Genomic DNA, 14,113 nt, shown 5'->3' with positions numbered 1-14,113 from the left:
AAAATGTGTCACTAAAAGGCATTGGACAGACATAAAATCTAACCTTTTGAGCTGAAGAATACTTAATATTCTCTTCATGATCATGCAAGAGGAAATTCTTTGCTATGGAATAGCTATTTTCCTGTTAAGCAGGCTATTTCATCAATGATTTATTCACAGAATGTAATAGGTCGTTTAAAATGGTGGTTTAAAAGTTGGGCCTTTTTGTTTAATTTTCTCACAGGCGGTTGGTAATTATCATGGCCCTGCAGTTTCTCTGGAATGCCATGGAGGGTCAAATGCCAATGGAACCCTGCTTTATAGGGTAATTAAGACAGTCGACATGGTTATTAAATACATCATGCTAAACTAAACTGGAATGCTGTGAAATAAAATCCAAAATCATAAATAAAACTTGGGTATTCCAACAAAGGGAAATGTGTGAAAAGGCGGAACCCTGTGCTCTTCAAACTGCATGAAATAGCTCTCACACACTCAGAGTTTAGTCTGCCCCAGGATAGCCTCTGAATTCCCCTGGAATATACAGAATGTATCTTCCATGTTTGCTGGCAGTTCTTTTTCCTCCCATTTCACATTGCATAAGACAAGATGGGAATAATAAACAGCGCCTTCTGTTTTTCTTGTGGCAACAATCAAAACGCTAAAAATTATGTAATGTAAAGTTTAATATGATCAGCAAATGAGTGTTAGGTAAGATTTAAAACACACACGTGGACGTTCACACACACACACACACACACACACACATCTACAGAAAGACAGAGACAGAGAGAGGGGGTACTTCCTTCCTAAGGTTTTCCTGGAGACTGATCCTCAATATGAGTCCCTGCCGCTTCACAGAATTCACCAGCAACCTGCACAAGATGAAGCTATAAGGACTCCTTCAAAGAAATCAGGGATGGGCTATTCAAAGGTCTGTGAATACTGGTAATTCTAAATATTATTTAGAATTAAATAAATATTAATTAAATAAATATTATTTAGAATTAATAAATATTTGTCATCAGTAGAATTGTAAGCATTTCAAATATGTGTCTGTCTTGTGGTCATAAGCTTTGAAACACAAGAGCCAAAGGCTTTAGTAATTTAATTTCTTTCCACAAAATGTGATGAGTACACAAAAATGCTGGTAAAATGGCTGGACAAAATGAGAACAGAATAAAATACAATCTTTCCAACCTCTAATATGCTGCCTACAAGAGATTTTAAATTATCCCCCCCTGTGTATTGCCTGGAAGTTTCTTTCTCCGTATGCATGTTTACAGGCAAATGCATTGGTTTACTAGTCAAAGGGAAAGAACAGGTCTTAAAAGGGGAAATAAATATTTCCAATTCTAGCTGTAAAACTAGAAGCCAAAATGTGTAGTAGACAGGCACAGGGCCAGCTGACTTCAGACCACTAGCCTTTCCCTAAAAATCAGTCTTACTATTTCCACATGGAACACATTTTAAGTTAACAATGTGTAGCTTGGCAAAGGAATTGTTTTTCTTTGGCATGAAACGGTTGTCTCATTTTGGAAGAAAAAAAAATGTATTTCTGCCTGCTTCTCCATACAATATATGTCCACGATCTTTTGAACTTTAAAAACTGTTGTTACATCAGTAAATTTTAAGATAATCACTTTATTTTTGTCTAAATAGGAAAATATATGTTTAATGTATTCAAATGCTCATGCATATGTTTACATCATTCTGAATATTGCTCAAGAATGGCCTGAAATGTGCATTGAATGGTGACTTAACTATATCATATGCTCTGAGAACACAGGCCTCCAAGAGATGTTTGAATTTGCTTTGATGAGCATTTTCTCAGGGTTTATGGACAATGGGCAATCTGAAAATGAATCCAGCCGTTTCCTCCTCGTCTCTCCGTCAGGGTTTTCAAATTGAGTCATTCCCTCAACAATGTATTTATAGCCCTGAAAACAGCAGAATGGAAGGCTACCCATTCAGACATTCTCTATTTCCCCATTTCTGGCTCCTGCCAGAGAAAACCCAGAAAAGCAGAAATGCAAATTTTCAGACATTGGTTCCACATGAAATGGGACCGATTTCTGCTCCAGCTACTGTTGTGCGACCAGATAGGGCCACCGCTGCCTACACATAAAGAAAGCCATTAAGGAGAAGTTGTTTATTTCTGCTTCTGCAGAAATCATAAACACCAACCCTGAGCCTGACAGCCCAAGCTGTGCTGCAGTAAATTCTGGTACTTTGCTGGCCATTCTAAGCTGCCCAGTAAAAGTTACTGTAGCTAAATCCCATATACATTTCAGGAAATAATCCGTCTCAGAAGATGGCACCATATTCATGCACAGCGGGGTGTGCAAATGCCCATAAATCATGTGTAGAATCTGAAATATCTTTTTTTTTTTCAAAAAAAAATCTGCAAATTTAACCATGACCCCTTTGGCAGACAATAGGCCTTCATGCATTTGCTGCTTAGCAGACACGCAGGAATTTTGTTTGGAAGCGATAGCTACTGTCTATGTAATATTTAGGACCTATTCATGAAGCATCTGGCAGAAAATAAAAGGGTTTCTGCACTAACATATGCTAAAGAAGGATGTGGCCCTGTGCCGGCTCCACCTCTTGTGATTTTTTGCAAATAGCACAACATAAGAGACGGTTGTTCCTGGCGGCCCTGCGGCATGTCATGGCTGCCAGGCAAAATCCCATGAATTATTGCTCTTCCAGATGTAAGAGATTTTCAGGCTGCCTTAAACTGCCTGTGGTTTGTGGTGCTGTAGAGGAGAGAAACGAGATTAAACTTCATCTCATCAGTGCAATCTGAAAAGATCACACAGAGGACGGGCAATCAGGGACTTCTCCTTCCAGAGCCAGACTGGAGTGCCCTGTATGTTTTTGCTGCAAGGTGATGTCACATTAAGCTTGTTGGAAGACAGTGATTAAGGTCAAACAATATTTGAGGAAGATCAAAAATAAAAGAAAAAGTAGTTGGCTCTCGTTTGGAGCATCCTTATTGTGTTGGCTTAAAGCGGGAGGGCTGAGCTCACTGATGTCAGGGGATGGGAGTGGGTTAGTCTAGTGACTCAAAAGTTGTTGGCATTTGTCTACACAAGGTTAATGCAAGAAAAATTAGAACTGCTCCCACAAAATTATAGCGCTGCTGTGCATTGTAATTTAGAAGATGTGTTCATCACCATCATAAAATATCAAGTGTCAGTGTTCTATCTCTAAAGGTCAATTTTGAAGTCTTGGTGTGTGTGTGTGTGTGTGTGTGTGTGTGTGTGTGTGTGTGTGTATGCTTGCACAAGTGCACCTATGAACACTCCACAAAGAGTTCACAAATATTCACTTAAAACCCAATGAGCGACACAGACATATTAAGACGTACAGATTTTTTTAAATATAATTTGATTCGGTTTTTCCCTATAAAGGAAGTAGTCCCATATATATTGGGCATTTCAATAGCCCAGGTTACCACCATTTAACTAAAGCTTCATAACTGTTCCCAGAATGACTCAGAAAATAAATCACACCCTCTCCCATTACGTACAGTTAAAATCCCCTCCTCGGGGAGTAAAGTTATAACTCATTACATTTCAATTTTCTTTGATCAAATACCATACACAGCACCTGGATATTATAATTTTAAATAATAGTTGTGACACAAACTAGGATAATGCTCAAAAACCCAAGAGTCGTAATCTGGTTACTATTAGTCCTTATCGTTTATGGCGTGAAGAAATGGTGTTTTTTTTTCTTTCTTTCTTTTTTTTTTTTTTTTTTTGAAGCATTTGCTAGAGTTCCATTAGCAAAATATTAATTATAGATCAAGAAAACATGTTTTTCAAGAAACACCTGGAAGTAATCCACAAACATATATGTCTTAGATCAGAACATAATTACCCAATCCAAAGTATATAACTTTTCCCTTTTGTATTTTAGATGTAGCCTATTTAAGTAATGGGGTAGGCTACCAGATGTAAAATCTCCCTGGCCAGCCTTTCTTTCCATTTCAGCTAGGCACCTCACAAAGGGTCCCTAAAGTGAGGGATCCCAGCGAAACCATGATGAAAACCATAGGTGCAAGTGGCTTACATGAAAGCATTTATTGCTTTTCATGCAAAGCATTTATAGCAAGGTTGGGGGAAGAAAGTCCTTTGCTGAAAAATGCATTAATTATTTGACAGTGGTTTGCCTCAAAGACGTTTCTCCTATGGATGCAAGTGAAAGATCCTAGCTGAAAAAAGATCATCATACTCGAGGTAGGCTCATGCAGTCCTTTCTTATGTTCTCTGTGAAGTTGTCTTGAACTGAAACCTATGCTTCTCGAGGATTAAGGGATTGAAAAGTAAAGACAGGAGCTTCTGTAATTTAAACCCAGAGATTCCCCAGCACAAAGGTGCAAAATTGGCTAAGCCAGTCTGACTCTCCCCAGTCCATAAAGGAAGTTTTACACTATTAACATTCCAAAAATGTTATCATCTTTAAAGCAAGGGGTCGTCTGCTGGCCTCACAGACACTGAGAGCCTGCAGACTGGAGGAGTGGTCAAAGTTTTACACTACAGTTTATGAATCTATCATCAATACCTTATACAGGAAAAACCTGCAAGCGTTTCAGAGGAAACTGCGTAACGATGATCAGTGACTCATGTTTTCTTTACGAAACCAGTATTTTATTCCATTAACTATTTCCAAGGAGTTGAAGCTTCTATTTTTTATTTTTTGTTCCAATTTTGGAAAAATGCTTGTTTGCAAGTCGATGGATTATTCATGTCAATGACACTAAAAAGTACTTTACAAAAAAAGAAATCATTTTGAGGTAAAGCAAAACAGCTCAGTGGTGGACATCTTCCTTTCAGAAAAGGGTGAAATATAAGCCAAAACTCCAAGAAAGCTTTATGCCTTCACTGGTACAATCTTATCCTGAATAATTACATTTAGGCACTTCTTTGAAATTTAATTACCATTCAGGCTCAGTGGTGCTAAGAGAGACAGTCTTGCCTCCTTATCTAGTCAACGATAGATACACTAGACTAATAAGTAAATAGCTATTTAAATTACAACTGTGACATGGGTAGTAAAGAGCTTATGTTATGGGAAAAGGTCATGGGAATATGGAATTCACACAGATGTGAGTTTTGCAGCTCCTGTGGCGGCATAACTTTGGCATGAAGATATGTGGTTTACCCCAAGTAAAAGGACTTTAAACCTTATTGCTATAGTTTCTAGAAACAAACAAACACTGTAAATAAAGGATTTAGTAAGAATGAAATTGTCCTGTTCTTGTGCCGGTGTTCTAAGACTCTTAGTGTGCTGATTTAAGTGGGGAGACATAGTATCAGAGAGAAATAAAAAACAGTTCACAAATGATTGTCAGTAATTAGAGCTGATCTCTGTTTCAAAAGTTACATGGTAAAACTGGGTTATCTTAAAAGATCTTAAAATGTAAATGCAAAACTCTTACTAACAGAAGCTGAAATTCAGCTCTTCCTTTCCTCATTTCAGAAATCGGCCAAGTTCCTTGTTTCCAGCCTCCATCCGTGGCTTAATTTTAGAAGACAAAGTAGAGCATCATTTTTTCCACACCCAGTTTCCATGTTTTCTGCCTTCATCTCTTACCCTGTGACCTTTGATCTTTCCTCGCAGTGTTATTTCTGTTTAGATGATGTATGTATGGTATCAGTGAAGTATTCTATTTTCATCAGCTGCTTGAGAATTTTGACATATTCACCTGCATCCAGCTTCTCCCACACAGTTTGGGGTTTCTTCATTTTTTTTTCCACTCATCAAGTCCAATTTGTGCTGCCCATATATTCTTGGATGTGTGGTCTCCTACTGAAACCCAACTTCTCAGTGGAAACACGTTATTATCTATAGTTATTTGGCTAAAGGTGGGACACTATGCCCACATCCTCTCTCTGCATTAGGATTTGATCAGGATTAACCAGAGGCTTGTACTTGATGTCATGATTACGGTGCATATGTGCAACTGCCTTGAGGTGTTGTCCAGAAAGCACTGTTTACAATCTCTATCTCTTACTTCCTTTCTGACATCCCTCTTCCATAATGATCCCGGAATCTTCAGAGGAAGAAATGAGAGATAGGTGTCAAATTTAGGGCTGACTATTTCAACAGTCTGGTTTCTGCCCCTTAGCCAATTGGCAGTCTCAGTGTTGATCACCACCAACTGTAAATAGAAGCTTCTCTGCTAAGGATAAGAGATGTGTTAATCTTAGGGGTATAATCATATACCCCTAAGTAATAGTAGTAGTTGGTATAACACTACATCCTTTTAGCTGAATAACACTACTAGGTTCTCCAACAGGACCTCAGGCTTATTTATCCACAAGTTCTTGGACTGGCAGTGGTTCCAGTTATAGATTTCATCTACTTTTAAAAGTGGGTAGTTAATAGTTAAAGTTGATGCCGCTTTTGCATCACTATGCATTTCTCGAAGACCCGTCATTATCATAACTAACAGCATTCACATATGGGCAAGACACACGATTGCTTTTCTCACCCAGTATCATGTACAGTTCTTTACACTGAAAACTATCCGGGAGGGATAAAGCTTCCAAGTCAGGACCAGCTAGGACATCACTGTGTTGCATAACTCAAGTATATAGTGTCTTCAGCAATAGGGCTTATTGTAAAGTTTTATAGAGTAATCAATAGCATTGGTAAAGGTCTGTAAAGTTTGGGGAATCTATGATACCTCACTGCTTAACAACTACAAAACAGATGACATACCCTGGTACTGGGCTTTTATTGGGTAGCTTATGCTGTCTAGGAGGGGCATTTTTATTTCATTATAGAATAGTTCTATTAAACTTGTGTGTGTGTGTGTGTGTGTGTGTGTGTGTGTGTGTGCATGCATGAAGCCTCTGCAGTTGCAGGCAGGTTTCCATATAATGTTGTTGACAAGTCTTTGGTATTATTTATCTCTCTCCATATTCCCTCCTCTACTTAGAGTGTATTTTTAAATATTTTATTGACTTTTTTGTGACTCTGACATCATACACCTGAGTCCTACTCATCTCCTTGTCTCCTATGTATCTGCTCTTTGTTCTTACAACCTCTCACCAAAATAAAACACCACAAACACACACACACACACACACACACACAAAGAACAACCACAAAGTATAAAAACAACTCATCTTGGAAGCTGTAGTACATCACAGTTTTCTATACATCACCTTTTCTATACATCTTCACTTGAAAATGTTCATTGCAATTATTAGTTGTTGGTCATGTTTGATATTTTCTGCTTCTGTGATACCTTCAGTATTGGATCCTCATTGGCATGTCTCCTGGTTATCTTGTTGTTGTTGCCCTTTGTCATGGAAATCCTGCAGATTTGGATCAGCAGAACTGGCCCTTTCACACATCCCAAACCCTCACAGATGTCATAGATTTTGGGGTGGGCCAATTCAGAGCTGTAGGTATGGGCCTGGGTAGTAGCCTAGATGGTCAGCCTGGCAGCTCTCCCTTATTTGCACCACCAGGGCAAGCTCTCCAGCACTGCTTCAGCTAGCTACCCAGTGCCGCCATCAGCAGGAGGCAGGGCCAACTCTCCTGCTCTCATGCCCTCACAGCCTGCTCACCATCACTCACACCTCCAGAGTAAGCTCCACTGTGCTTCCCAACCAAGGTTCAGGACCCACTCACAAGTGTGACAGCTTGTGGAGGAGGGAGGGGCTGGACAGCTCTCCAGCTCTCACACCAAAGGAACTGATTTACCAATGTCTTTTCCATCGGGGCCAACTCCACTCTATTGCCCAGGCAAAGTACAGGACCTGTACTCTTCTGGTGCTACAGCCACTGGGAGGGCGTGACTAGTTCTCCTGCTCTCAGGTTCCCAGCATCAGCTCTCCTGGCTACTGCAGGTGCCCCAGGAAGTATGGGGAGGGCATCACCCCTGAATCCATGCCACCTCATGCCAGATGAGAGGCACGGCCAGCTCACCTACTCTCATGGCCCCTGCGTCAGCTTTTCCTTTTGTCTCAGGTGTCGAAGGGGAAAAGGGTAGAGGTCATCTCTCCTCACACCCTACCCAGGCCACCTCAAGCCTGAGGAGTCGGTGGGCAACTTTCCTGACTGCTAGAGGTGGTGAGGGGATAGGGGCAGGCATCACCTCTGCGCCCATGCCATCCCATGACACAAGAGTGGTGGGGAGAGTAAAGTATTCATTTTATTATTATTAATCAATTCAATTGACATCTCTAGCATAGGCTCCTGCCTCTTCTCCTCCCAGTCCCCCGCTCCTTCTCCCATCCCCTCTTTCCTATTCCTCAGAATAGGAGATCCCCTCTACCCCAGAGAAGTATTCTGAAGAAGTCATCTTATCATTTTGGCCATGTTCTATAGCATCATGTACTATGATCATCTATGTCCAGATATCAATATACTCTTCCTTTTTTTTTCTTCTTTCAAATCACCCAATGGAATTTCTCTTGTTTCTTTTTATGTTCCCATACTCTTCCAACAAAATCTTTTCATAATGAATCAACATTATTTACCTCTATTGAGTTTTCCTTCTCTCAATATTCAAAATAAATTACTTTCCACATAAAATTTTCATGTGTTGTTTTGCTAATGACTAGAGAACTTAACATTTTTTACATTTACAGAGAGAGAAATACATATGTATTCATACATATAAGTGTACACACACACACACACACGCATATATATGGCCAGGGAATAGCTCAATTGTTGAGCACTTATCTAAATATATGAGGCTCTGGGTTTGACCCACATAATTTAAAAAATATAAAAAATACAAGTTTTTATTTTACATTATAAAATGAAGACAAATATTAAGTAAAATAATGTGTAAGCCAAGCAAGATATTAGCTCAATACTTTTCATCATGGAATGTGTTGGTATATGTCTCACATCATGTGACATCTTTAATGACTTGATATGCAATTGTATATAATATAGTTCTTATTTTTATGTACTTAAAAGGAATACAATTCAGTGATAATACTCATTGTCTTCTGAAGAAAAAAATCCCTGCTATTGAAATTATTAAACTGTTGTTTGAATAGTTGGGTATGAATCATTCAAACCCTATCCCACAACCATTTTTTTTCTGTGTAACTGAAATAATCAGTGGATTTTATCCCTTGATATGCATTGTTATCTCACCGAAGCCTTGTTAATTCTTTTCACATAGGGAACAGTGTTACTTTAAGTAATTGACAATAAAAAATACACGAAATGGCAGCGATGCCCTAAAGCAGCTTACATGCTCTTTTAAGTGATTGCAGCTTTTATTGTCAAAGGGGATCTCTTTTAATATTAGATGAATAAAGTTTTAGTAACAAGTTGGAAAATGTGCCATAAATTAAAATATGTACTACTAATATTATTTTTATTATTACATTTCACTATTCTTCCACCCTCCAAACCCTCCCGTATAACCCCACCCACTCTCCTTCAAATTCATACCCTCTTTTCTTACTGTTATTGCATGTATATATGTATTTCTAAATGTAATATGTTGGTTATGGCTATGTTGCTTATCTGAAGGTTTTCAGGGCTTACTGTGAGGCACTGTGAAACCAATTTGTATGCACTTCTCTGGAGAAAACAACCATCCCCCGACTCCCACCTTTACTTGGTTGCCTGTTGTTCCTTGTATAGGATTGAGGTCTTGTGGGCTGTTTTTCTTTCTTTTTTTTCTTTCTGTCCAGTTGGGCACATTTGTTGGTGTATTCCTTGTTCGCCTCACATTTGGGCAGTCATGTTGGTGAAACTATGGGTATAGATATTGATATTACTACGTGACGCAATCTCATAGAAAACTCCCTGGAATATTTTCTGTTTTCCTGGGTGCATCACTGGTTCCATCGTGTCACATTTTACTGGATGTGTCACACTGTACTAAATAATTTCGCAGTTTTCCCATTATGATTATGACCTAACACATTTAAGTTTTTCTGTCCTACTTCAATGGCTGTAAAGGCCTGAATGATCATGGCTGCATTACGCTGTTGTGAGACTCTAATCTTGTATATACACCACAGGCAAACCAAGGAGACCAACACCAGAAGGCCTGCTAACGCTCCCATGCCCGCCCATTCCTTCAGATGATTCATGGCTGCAGCAATCCATGGTGATAATCCTGTGGCTAGTCCTGCGTCCACTCTGGTAGAATTTACTGTGATAATGGCCACTCTCAGCTGCTCCATCATAGTATCGAATTCTCCAGTCCAATTACCTAAAATATAGCTAGACAATTGTTTAGACAGATTTGCAGCACAGGAAAAATTCTCATGTTGTATGCTAGTGACACAAAGTCCAGCATACTTTCATTGACAGCCAAGTTGAGCGATTTGCCATAGGGTATCAATTTGCTCCTGCACGAGGTCAATCCTCTGATTGAACACCATCAAGCCTCCTTTTAGTTGAACATTAATTCCTTTTTGTACAATGAGCTACATTGGCTCCTTAAATGACTTTCAAAAGTGGAGCAAAACATGGAGTTAGTCAATTTACATGGAGCATGTCTCGCCCCTGGGGGCAATGGTCTCCTGAACCTACTCAGACCTCAGACACCACCACTGCTAGTTCTAGAACTGATGCAAGATGTTCCAACGAGGGGGTTAAGGCTTCTCATAATATTTCCTATAAGCCCACACCTGTTTGTTTACATCCCCCATTTTTATTCATTATTAGCCAGATAGAGCCAAGTAATTGTGGTGATGATACTTGCTTTTTTGCCCATTGCTGGAATGCTAGTGAATTTAGGTATGCCCTGGTTACTCGCATGCCTCGCTGGGTGCCTGTGCCCGTTAATGCCCCTCACGCTATGACTCTCTTCAGACAGAAAAGGGATCTTGGAACTACAGCCGCCACTGTTACTGCCATCTCATTGGCGGCTGTTGGAGCTACCACCGTGGCATTAGCCATGAGTCATACTGTGCAGACTGCTCAGACACATTTAAGTTTTTATAACTTCTGTAAGGTTATAAAAAAAGAAGTATTTTGCAAATCGAAGTAAAAGACATCCAAATAAAAGTCAAATATATGAATCCAGGAAGCCACACCAACACCTCAACTTTTTATATAATTTTAAGAATCAGTTGTGGCTTTCACACAAGATTAATGGACTTTCTTTGTAGACATTACTTTGACCAACCATGCCCCAAAATCCTATCCTGAAGGTCAGACATTCTTCCCCAGGAGTAGAAGTAATTCCACTTCTAGACTCTATGTGATTCTTGAGACCAGGCCTGTCAGTAATGCATAATTGGGTCAAAGATAATAGGGAGTACCCGTTCATCATACAGGCAGCTGACACAAATTTTCTCACTTGTCTGAGGTTGAGTGTTGCTGGGCTTGGAGATGAAAGGTCAGTTCTTTATCCACCAAGCCCCCTAGACATTCCAAAACCCCCAGTGCATTACAAATTTGAACAGCTTAAGCTCTCTTAAATAAAGGATCTCTTTTCTGAGTAAAGTATACAGTGTATATAGATACAGTGGACAAGAAACATGTGAAAGGTCATAGCTTTGACCTTTTAACATCAATTGTTTTATTTATAGCTTGGCGTTTAGTCTGTAGGACTAAAAAGCAAGAATACAAAAAAAAGAGAGAGACAAAGTATCTTGTTAGCTTTCTAATAGCTACTCAGTTGTCTGAGAGTTGTATTTTGACTTGAGCTAAAAATAAAAAATTATAAATAATTAAAGTGACATATACTTTAAATAATATTTTTAATAATTTTAATTGAACACATTCTGTTTAATTTGAGTGTAGGTTTCATAACCCTGTTCTGGTGGGAATAAATCATTGTAGTTTACAGTTACATGAAATCTTCTCATATATATTAATTTTAATTAAATTTTTATGAAACATAGAATTTTGGTTATTTTATTTCTAACAGGGAAGATATTTTCTAAGCATTCCTTATGGACAATAAATAGTTTTAGATGAGGTATAGCTCAAACTTAAAAAGAAAAGTAAAATCTTTAAAACGTAAATATCACAACCTTTAGAAAACCATGAAAAATATCATCATTGCTGCAGATGGATTACTATGCCAAATCATCAGTTATGCTTCTATTGTAATAATTGGTTATTAAAGGCCTCTAGGTCTATTCCCACATAACCAGGGAATATTATATCCCCGTATTCAGACCCAAAGCCCCCCTCCTAAGGAAGCTCAGGATACCAGTTCCTCTGAAATTTCCATGGGGGTCTCTTATTTTTTCACCAACTAGAAGTATATTCAAGGGTGTCAAGAGCAAGCAGTTGTATATACTGGATCTCAGGTTTACAATGTCAACACTTTCCTCTCTCACTTTTTTCAGTTTAAAATGCTGACTATGAAATATATCCAGTTCGTAAGAAAACATAACGTTAAGCAAATACTTTGAACTATTTTGAAATCAATTCCATGGATATCATATAATTTTGCTTTTAAGTATACTGCTGGAAAACAAAAACCAAATCGGACTAACATTGCTTTTGGTGGAGTGGTTAACCCTGTTTTAGCACTTGACTCACTGGGGTTTCCATGGAATACATTGCAAATGATTTATTGTCTCTACACTCAGATTCTAGGCTATTATTTCTCTAAACATGATGGAAAACAGGATTCTGATTTTAAAACAAAGAGTAACCTATTAAAGGCCCCTCTCCCAGCCCTACCCAAGTACCAGAGCAACAAATTTTGCTACTCACTCTTTACTCCTTATCCCAGAGTTAAATGACATTACCTCAGCTTTAGTTCTAGGACATGAAGCTCTGTGCTCTAAGGCCAATAAGAGGGTAAGACATCAACTTATAGGTTCCAGGCCCTTCTAAATTATCCTGCCCAAAACTCAACTCTCCTCCATAAAATTCTGCTGCTGTTTGTCTTATCCCCTTCCCCTGCCCTAATCCAAACCTCTGGGTTTGCTCACATTGCTTAACAGTACTCCCTACCCTGAACGACTTTCCAATATCCTGATTGTGCTTTTTTTTTTTAAAAAAAATAACTCCTCTGCAGTGATGTCCATTTACTGTTCTTGATACTTATAACCATGTATTCTTTGTCAAAGTAATCTACAAGTTGCCACTATGAGTGATTAATACTCGGTTCACTCAGTAATTCATCACTTCCTTTCTCATCCACCAGACACACGCAGGCTTTGGATAGTCAGTGGTGGTAGAGGAATAGATCTTTCTCTGAACAAACAATGTCTGAAGGAACAAAACACACACAAACAAAAAATGGCTTCCTAACATATATGATCCATTACAGAGAGTTGAAACGCCCTTGTGTGTCATATAAATGTTCTGTATAGTCTTGTTCTTTATAATTCTCCTGCTTCATTTATTTTGCTTTCTCAGTGTGAACTTCACTCCAGGCAGCAAGGACTGCATGGGGATCTCCAATGAGCCTTGGCTTCCTGCCTCTGGGTTTTATTCCCTCTGCTGAAAATTGTCTCCTTCTCAGTGCAGCAAGCAGACCCGGACACCGTGTTCCTTCCCCCTCAAATACTTGGCTTCCTGGTGTAGATCCAATAGCGTGCATGCAGATCTCACATCTGTCGCTCTATTTTCTATCACCTCTCGCTCACTGCTTGTCTTTCCTAGAAGCAGATGCATGAAACAGTGTCTGGATTCTTTGTGCCGTTGAAACTGATGTAAAACATCACTCAGCTCTTGGATTCCGACTATGTAAACTTGGAAATTACAATCTTCTCTATAAAAATTACAATCTTAATCTTAACCACTATTAAGACTTTTAATTCAAAGTCTCCTGTGGGGACATAGTAATACAATGTAAATAAACTGTTTAGGACAGTGCTCATAACAAACCACTGTAAACAAGTAGTATTTTTTGTTTAAAACTGGTATTTATATTAATGTTTTCTTACATTTAACAGTTGGATTCAGGTGATAAGAGACAATGAATCTGAAAACAAGAAATTAATGTTTTTTATAAATTTACTCTTTATTTCACATGTAGTTATATTACCTTATTGGTCTTCATGTCAACAAGAATGGAGTAAGAATTATTATTGTCAACTTAAAATTTATAAAAGAAAGTTGTGAAGAGCATGATTCATTGGAGAGTATAAAACTCTGGCAGTGAGAAATACTAGGTTTTCTTTCACAAAGTGCTATAGCTTGGGTCAATTGC

This window comes from Meriones unguiculatus, chromosome 6 (assembly GCF_030254825.1).
Source record: "Meriones unguiculatus strain TT.TT164.6M chromosome 6, Bangor_MerUng_6.1, whole genome shotgun sequence".
NCBI lineage: Eukaryota > Metazoa > Chordata > Mammalia > Rodentia > Muridae > Meriones > Meriones unguiculatus.
Note: the sequence above shows the minus strand (reverse complement) of the source record.